Source organism: Aegilops tauschii, chromosome 7 (assembly GCF_002575655.3).
Source record: "Aegilops tauschii subsp. strangulata cultivar AL8/78 chromosome 7, Aet v6.0, whole genome shotgun sequence".
Classification (NCBI taxonomy): domain Eukaryota; kingdom Viridiplantae; phylum Streptophyta; class Magnoliopsida; order Poales; family Poaceae; genus Aegilops; species Aegilops tauschii.
This window is the reverse complement of record NC_053041.3, coordinates 556,250,148-556,259,841: the sequence shown is the minus strand read 5'-3', so window position 1 is coordinate 556,259,841 and position 9,694 is coordinate 556,250,148. Positions and strand designations below refer to the sequence as shown.

General features: G+C 39.6%; 1 pseudogene; it reads right to left on the bottom strand.

The window, feature by feature from the left end:
• Positions 1-268: 268 nt before the first annotated feature.
• On the bottom strand, positions 269-9,209 carry LOC141027383 (protein FAR1-RELATED SEQUENCE 5-like; annotated as a pseudogene).
• Positions 9,210-9,694: the final 485 nt, after the last annotated feature.

Genomic DNA, 9,694 nt, shown 5'->3' with positions numbered 1-9,694 from the left:
AGGCATTGCCGTCCTTATGAGAAACACCCATTGGTACTTGAGAACCTACACCACCATCATTCTCATGTTGCTGCACAAAGCAATCAACGTAGTTATTTAGCGTACAGTAAGGAACAAATACTCACAATTACAAGGGTTTTCAGCAACAGACGCTAGATTTATGAGGGACATCCATTGGTACTTGAGTTTTCACACCACCACCACCATTCTTTTTTTTCTGCATAAAAAATCAACTTTGTTATTTAGCATGTAGTAATAATGAATACGAACTCTATATTGCAATGGTTTTCATCAACATACGCTAGATTTAGTTTGCTTTTTTCCTTTTGAACGTGTGCATCCTCTCGAGCCAACTGCCACACCTCTTTGAAGTTTTTTCTTTAACCTCCTTTTTCTTTAAGCGTGCAACACTAAGCAAACCTTCATCTTGTGGAACAACATGTTGGACATGATATGAATCACTCAAAATACTTGTAGATGCACTAAGTTTGTCTTGAAGTTGCCTTTGGAGGCAATATAGTGTGTTGTCCACCAATATGCAATATTCTGGAGAGTTTGTGGCTTGATATGCCAAATTTAGGAATGTGTGAGACCAAGACTTATAGCGGAGCATAGCATCCATTTTTGGATTTTCAACGATGCTATTTCCTTTGTTGTCTTGTATAGTTCCATATCTTGCTTCCCTTGTCCATCTCTTTAGAACGTAATGGTTTGGCAACAGCTTGATATTCATCAAGTCAAGAATTTTTAATGCATGGCCACACAATACTCCAGTCCTTTTAAACTGCCCACAACTACATGAAGATAACCTAGATCGTGGACGACTCGGGCACCTTCTTGACGTGAGACCTACGCCAAAAATTCCTATAAATACAGAAACCTCCAGAAAATAACCTAGATCGGGAGTTCCGGCGCCGCAAGCCTCTGTAGCCACCAAAAACCAATCGGGACCCTGTTCCGGCACCTTGCCGGAGGGGGGATCCCTCACCGGTGGCCATCTTCATCATCCCGGCGATCTCCATGACGAGGAGGGAGTAGTTCACCCTCGGGGCTGAGGGTATGTACCAGTAGCTATGTGTTTGATCTCTCTCTCTCTCTCTCTCTCTCTCTCTCTCTCTCGTGTTCTTGATTCGACACGATCTTGATGTATCGCGAGCTTTGCTATTATAGTTGGATCTTATGACGTTTCTCCCCCTCTACTCTCTTGTAATGGATTGAGTTTTCCCTTTGAAGTTATCTTATCGGATTGAGTCTTTAAGGATTTGAGAACACTTGATGTAGGTCTTGCGTGGGATACCCGTGGTGACAATGGGGTATTCTATTGATTCACTTGATGTATGTTTTGGTGATCAATTTGCGGGTTCCGTGACCTTGGGAATCTATGCATAGGGGTTGGCACACGTTTTCGTCTTGACTCTCCGGTAGAAACTTTGGGGCACTCTTTGAAGTACTTTGTGTTGGTTGAATAGATGAATCTGAGATTGTGTGATGCATATCGTATAATCATACCCACAGATACTTGAGGTGACATTGGAGTATCTAGGTGACACTAGGGTTTTGGTTGATTTGTGTCTTAAGGTGTTATTCTAGTACGAACTCTATGATAGATCGAGCAAAAAGAACAGCTTCATGTTATTTTACTACGGACTCTTGAATAGATCGATCAGAAAGGATAACTTTGAGGTGGCTTCGTACCCTACAATAATCTCTTCGTTTGTTCTCTGCTATTAGTGACTTTGGAGTGACTCTTTGTTGCATGTTGAGGGATAGTTATATGATCCAATTATGTTATTATTGTTGAGAGAACTTGCACTAGTGAAAGTATGAACCCTAGGCCTTGTTTCAACACATTGCAATACCGTTTGCGCTCACTTTTACCACTTGTTACCTTGCTGTTTTTATATTTTTAGATTACAAAAACCTATATGTATCATCCATATTGCACTTGTATCACCATCTCTTCGCCGAACTAGTGCACCTATACAATTTACCATTGTATTGGGTGTGTTGGGGACACAAGAGACTCTTTATTATTTGGTTGCAGGGTTGTTTGAGAGAGACCATCTTCATCCTACGCCTCCCATGGATTGATAAACCTTAGGTCATCCACTTGAGAGAAATTTGCTACTGTCCTACAAACCTCTGCACTTGGAGGCCCAACAACGTCTACAAGAAGAAGGTTGCGTAGTTGACATCAAGCAATTTCTGGCGCCGTTGCCGGGGAGGTGAGTGCTTGAAGGTATATCTTTAGATCTTGCAATCGAATCTTTTAGTTTCTTGTTTTATCATTAGTTTAGTTTATAAAATAAAACTACAAAAAAATGGAATTGAGGGTGCCTCATATGCTTCATCTTTTTAATGTCTTCCGTGAAAATAAGGATTCCGATAATTGTGCTCAATTGCTAGAGGAAGAATGCATTAAAATGTTTGGCACTAAATCTTTGAATGATGAGCATGATTGCAATGTTGTTAGTATGAATTCTTTGAATACCCATGATGCTAATGATATGCAAAGCCACAAGCTTGGGGATGCTATGTTTGATGAAGATTATATGTTTAGTCCCCCAAGTTTTGATGAGCAAATTTATTATGATGAAAGCATGCCTCCTATTTATGATGATTATTGTGATGACACGTATGCTCTAAAGAAAAAAGATAACCATGAAACTTGTCATCATGATTTTAATTTTCAATTGGATTATGCTTCACATAATAGTTATTTTGTTGAGTTTGCTCCCACTACTATTCATGAGAACAAATTTGCTTTTGTGGAGAGTAATAAAATTTCTATGCTTGTAGATCATGAAAAGAATGCTTTATGTGCTGGTTATATGGTTGAATTCATTCATGATGCTACTAAAAATTATTATGAGAGAGGATCATATGCTTCTACATATTGCAATAATATCAAGTTTCCTCTCTATGTGTTAAAAAACTTGAAGATATGCTTGTTTGGCCTTCCTATGCTAGTTGATTATTGTTCCCATAAGTTGTTTGCTCACAAAATCCCTATGCATAGGAAGTGGGTTAGACTTAAATGTGCTAGTCATATTCTTCATGATGCTCTCTTTATGTTTCAATTCTTATCTTTTATGTGAGCATCATTAAAATCATCATGCCTAGCTAAAAGGCATTAAAGAAAAGCGATTGTTGGGAGACAACCCAATATTTACCCTTACTGTTTTTGTGTTTTCACGTGATTATACCACTGTAGTAATCATGTTTTATAGCTTTTGTTTCAATAAAGTGCCAAGTAGAACCTTTGGGAAGACTTGGGTGAAAGTTAATGTGATCTTGCTGTAAAAAAACAGAAACTTAGCGCTCACGAGATTAGCTGTAATTTTTTACAGAAGAGTGCTTTTAAGTTGATTCGTTTTGCAGAAGATTAATAGACAAATTTCTCAGGTCCACCAATTTATTTCAGAATTTTTGGAGTTACAGAAGTATTCGAATGATACAGATTGCTACAGACTGTTCTCTTTTTGACAAATTCTGTTTTCTATGTGTTGTTTGCTTATTTTGATGAATCTATGAGTAGTATCGGAGGGTATGAACCATAGAGAAGTTGGAATACAGTAGATATTACACCAATATGAATTTAGAATGAGTTCACAACAGTACCTAAGTGGTGGTTTTATTTTCTTATACTAACGGAGCTCATAAGATTTTCTGTTGAGTTTTGTATTGTGAAGTTTTCAAGTTTTGGGTAAAGATTCGATGGACTATGGAATAAGGAGTGGCAAGAGCCTAAGCTTGGGAATGCCCAAGGCACCCCAAGATAATATTCAAGGACAACCAAGAGCCTAAGCTTGGGGATGCCCCGGAAGGCATCCCCTCTTTCGTCTTCGTCTATCGATAACTTTACTTGGAGCTATATTTTTATTCACCACATGATATGTGTTTTGCTTGGAGCGTCATTTTATTTTCTTTTGTTTTGCTTGCTGTTTGAATAAAATACCAAGATCTGAAATTATTAAATGTTAGAGATTCTTCACATAGTTACATAATTATTCAACTACTCATTGATCTTCACTTATATCTTTCAGAGTAGTTTGTTGTTTGCTCTAGTGCTTCACTTATATCTTTTTAGAGCACGGCGGTGGTTTTATTTTGAAGAAATAGATGAACTCTAATGCTTCACTTATATTATTTTGAGAGTCCTAAACAGCATGGTAATTTTCTTAGGTTATGAAACTAGTCCCAATAAGATGGGCATCCAAGATGGGTATAATAAAAACTTTCATATACAGTGCATTGAATACTATGAGAAGTTGATTCTTTATGATTGTTTTGAGATATGAAGATGGTGATATTAGAGTCATGCTAGTGGATTAATTGTGAATTTGAGAGATACTTGCGTTAAAGTTTGTGATTCCCGTAGCATGCACGTATGATGAACCGTTATGTGATGAAGTCGGAGCATGATTTATTTATTGATTGTCTTCCTTATGAGTGGAGGTCGGGATCGCGCGATGGTTAACTCCTACCAACCCTTCCCCTAGGAGCATGCGTATAGTACTTTGTTTTGATGACTTGTAGATTTTTGCAATAAGTATGTGAGTTCTTTATGACTAATGTTGAGTCCATGGATTATACGCACTCTCACCCTTCCACCATTGCTAGCCTCTCTTGTGCCGCACAACTTTCGCCGGTACCATACACCCACCATACCTTCCTCAAAACAGCCACCATACCTACATATTATGACATTTCCATAGCCATTTCGAGATATATTGTCATGCAACTTTCCACCGTTCCGTTTATTATGACACGCTTCATCATTGTCATATTGCTTTGCATGATCATGTAGTTGATATCGTATTTATGGCAAAGGCACTGTTCATAATTCTTTCATACATGTCACTCTTGATCCATTGCACATCCCAGTACACCGCTGGAGGCATTCATATAGAGTCATATTTTGTTCTAAGTATCGAGTTGTAATTTTTGGGTTGTAAGTAAATAAAAGTGTGATGATCATCATTATTAGAGCATTGTCCCAAGTGAGGAAAGGATGATGGAGACTATGATTCCCCCACAAGTCGGGATGAGACTCCGGACGAAAAATAAAAAATAATAAAAGAGGCCAAAAAAAAGAGAAAAGGCCCAAAAAATAAATAAAAAAAATAAAATAAAAAATGAGAGAAAAAGATAGAAGGGGCAATGCTACTATCCTTTTACCACACTTGTGCTTCAAAGTAGCACCATGATCTTCATGATAGAGAGTCTCCTATGTTGTCACTTTCATATACTAGTGGGAATTTTACATTATAGAACTTGGCTTGCATATTCCAATGATGGGCTTCCTCAAAATGCCCTAGGTCTTCCTGAGCAAGCGAGTTGGATGCACACCCACTTAGTTTCTTTTGTTGAGCTTTCATACACTTATAGCTCTAGTGCATCCGTTGCATGGCAATCCCTACTCACTCACATTGATATCTATTGATGGGCATCTCCATAGCCCGTTGATACGTCTAGTTGATGTGAGACTGTCTTCTTCTTTTTGTCTTCTCCACAACCACCATTCTATTCCACCTATAGTGCTATGTCCACGGCTCACGCTCATGTATTGCGTGAAGATTGAAAAAGTTTGAGAATACTAAAGTATGAAACAATTGCTTGGCTGAAACCGGGGTTGTGCATGATTTAAATATTTTGTGTGATGAAGATAGAGCATAGACAGACTATATGATTTTGTAGGGATAACTTTCTTTGGCCATGTTATTTTGAGAAGACATGATTGCTTTGTTAGTATGCTTGAAGTATTATTGTTTTCATGTCAATATTAAACTTTTGTTTTGAATCTTATGGATCTGAATATTCATGCCACAATAGAGAAAATTACATTGATAATTATGTTAGGTAGCATTCCACATCAAAAATTCTGTTTTTTATCATTTACCTACTCGAGGACGAGCAGAAATTAAGCTTGGGGATGCTGATACGTCTCCGACGTATCTATAATTTTTGATTGTTCCATGCTATTATATTATCCATCTAGGATGTTTCATATGCATTTATATGCTATTTTATATGATTTTTGGGACTAACCTATTAACCTAGAACCCAGTGCCAGTTTCTGTTTTTTCCTTGTTTTTGAGTTTTACAGAAAAGAAATACCAAACGGAGTCCAATTGACGTGCTAATTTTTGACGATTTTTTATGGACCAAAAGAAGACCCCGGAGTAAAAGAGTTGGGCCAGAAGAGTCCCGGGCCGTCCACGAGGGTGGGGGGCGCCCCCCCGGCCGCGTGGGCCTACCTCGTGGACGACTCGGGCACCTTCTTGACGTGAGACCTACGCCAAAAATTCCTATAAATACATAAACCTCCAGAAAATAACCTAGATCGGGAGTTCCGGCGCCGCAAGCCTCTGTAGCCACCAAAAACCAATCGGGACCCTGTTCCGGCACCCTGCCGGAGGGGGGATCCCTCACCGGCGGCCATCTTCATCATCCCGGCGATCTCCATGACGAGGAAGGAGTAGTTCACCCTCAGGGCTGAGGGTATGTACCAGTAGCTATGTGTTTGATCTCTCTCTCTCTCTCGTGTTCTTGATTCGACACGATCTTGATGTATCGCGAGCTTTGCTATTATAGTTGGATCTTATGATGTTTCTCCCCCTCTACTCTCCTGTAATGGATTGAGTTTTCCCTTTGAAGTTATCTTATCGGATTGAGTCTTTAAGGATTTGAGAACACTTGATGTAGGTCTTGTGTGGGATACCCGTGGTGACAATGGGGTATTCTATTGATTCACTTGATGTATGTTTTGGTGATCAACTTGCGGGTTCCGTGACCTTGGGAATCTATGCATAGGGGTTGGCACACGTTTTCGTCTTGACTCTCCGGTAGAAACTTTGGGGCACTCTTTGAAGTACTTTGTGTTGGTTGAATAGATGAATCTGAGATTGTGTGATGCATATCGTATAATCATACCCACAGATACTTGAGGTGACATTGGAGTATCTAGGTGACATTAGGGTTTTGGTTGATTTGTGTCTTAAGGTGTTATTCTAGTACGAACTCTATGATAGATCGAGCGAAAAGAACAGCTTCATGTTATTTTACTATGGACTCTTGAATAGATCGATCAGAAAGGATAACTTTGAGGTGGCTTCGTACCCTACAATAATCTCTTCGTTTGTTCTCCCATATTAGTGACTTTGGAGTGACTCTTTGTTGCATGTTGAGGGATAGATATATGATCCAATTATGTTATTATTGTTGAGAGAACTTGCACTAGTGAAAGTATGAACCCTAGGCCTTGTTTCAACACATTGCAATACCGTTTGCGCTCACTTTTACCACTTGTTACCTTGCTGTTTTTATATTTTCAGATTACAAAAACCTATATGTATCATCCATATTGCACTTGTATCACCATCTCTTCGCCGAACTAGTGCACCTATACAATTTACCATTGTATAGGGTGTGTTGGGGACACAAGAGACTCTTTGTTATTTGGTTGCAGGGTTGTTTGAGAGAGACCATCTTCATCCTACGCCTCCCACGGATTGATAAACCCTAGGTCATCCACTTGAAGAAAATTTGCTACTGTCCTACAAACCTCTGCACTTGGAGGCCCAACAACGTCTACAAGAAGAAGGTTGCGTAGTAGACATCATGCTCTAGTACATGCAGCCATGGATCTGCCATATTCAGCTTGAAATGCTTCAAATATTGTGGGTGTCTTCATGCTTATTCTAGGTAACTTTTTCCTAGTTTCAAATTCTGCATCTAGTTCCTTGTTTCTTTTTCCTTGCACCGCCCTTTCGAAATGCTTCAAGAACCGAATGATGTCAAAATCTGATTTTAAATGTTTCTTCAAGTCACTATTGAAACTATCACTTAATTGTGTGCTTCTCATACCCAATGTGAAGACATATCTCATGTAACATTCAACCCATTTTTCCTTGAACTTGTAGGTGCTATCCAGCCATGACATCTTCTTTTCGTCCACCTTATTCCTCATGATGTCAAATGCTTCTTCAAAGGTCGTCGTGTCCTCAATGTTATACATGCAAGCACTAAAATCTGAGAGAATGTGTGGTTCATCTGCCTCATTTTTATCTTTTGGAGAATGTGAGTCATCAGCTTTGCTATTGCATAAGTGCTTCACAACATTTTGCATTATGTGAAAGGTACATAATCCATGCCATGCTTCTGTGAATACCTCCCCGACGGCATTTCCCATTGCAGTGTCTTGGTCAGTAAGTATAGCTCTAGGTTGTTTTCCATTGTGTGCAGCTAGAAAAGCCTTAAATAGCCATTGGAAAGAGGCAAATGTTTCATCAAACATAAGAGCAGCACCAAAAATAACGGTCTTCCTGAACTGATTTTAGTCCAACAAAAACCCCAAAAGGCCTATATTCTTTGTTTGTGCCAAATGTAGTATCAAATGTGACAACATCGCCAAAGTGTGCATAATCAATAACCATCTTAGCATCAGCCCCGAATATATTGCTTATATTCTCCTCACAATCCAATTGCAAAGCATATTGGTAAGAAGGATTCTCGGCGATCTTGTCTTGAAAATACTTCAACATGCTTCCTGCCTGTCCATATGCCAACTCTCTCTGGCGCCTGCCCTGCAAGTGATTTTTTAGATCACGAGGAGTGTAGCTGAGATTCATTGGTCCTCCAACTCGGCGACTAGCTAGCTCATGTGAAGCTTTTGGCCTAATTCCAGAATCATCGGCTATCGCAATTTCAAAAGCTTGAACTTCTGAAATCTTTCTTTGTGATAACATCAAATGGAATGTTTGTGGCAAGTAAAGACCATGATTGTGTACAAGCATTACATCAACCACTTCATAATTCCCTGCCACTCGATCCAATGAAAGTGTCATCCGAACTTCACAATTTGTTCTTGTTTGAGCTCGAGGATTCTTTGTGATATGATCCCTCTTGTCGTGTGCTCGAAAACCCTCCTTGGCACACACATATCTACATGATGTTGCTTTCCCGTCAAATTTACTCATATATTTATACCTTTTTCTGACCTCAAAACCTGCACGACCTCCATAGTTTACCCAGAACAACCAAGCACCATCTAAGTTTCTGAATTTCAGACCAACTTGAGGTAACCAGATAGGATTCTCATTCTCCCTACACAAAAATTAATTAATCTTTGTTGCTACAGATCTGGTTGCAAGCAAATAATTTTTTTTCCAAATGGGAAGTCTAACTTACTTGTTAGATTGTGTCATTGAATCTTAACTGGAAGGCAAGAACTCAGATGTATACTCCACATATTATGAACAAATAGACTGAATATTTCAGACAATTACAAGTGAAATTGTGAAGATTTCTTTAGCATAACTGAACGAATAAATCAAAATCATACCAGGCAGCCTGCGTTCCTTCTCTCGGCGACTCGGACACAAACCTAAAATACTAGGCAGTCTCTGTTTCTTGAGATCGAAGAAGGACACGAACCTGAAGCAGAGTGAAGTCGAGAAGCTTCGATCTGCTCCGACACTCAACTGGGACGGCCCAGCCGGCGAGGCATCCAGGCACCCTGACGAACGCCTAACTGAGATGAGAACCCGCGCTAGACGCCCGCGCCCCCGCCAAAAATCGCATCTGGCGGCTGCTCACCCGCCAAAATCCTCTCGCTTTCCCTCCTCCACGCTCTCTAGCTAGGCCTTCTTTGGGTAAATACGGGCTGGCTTTGTTTCAGTTTGGGCTGGTG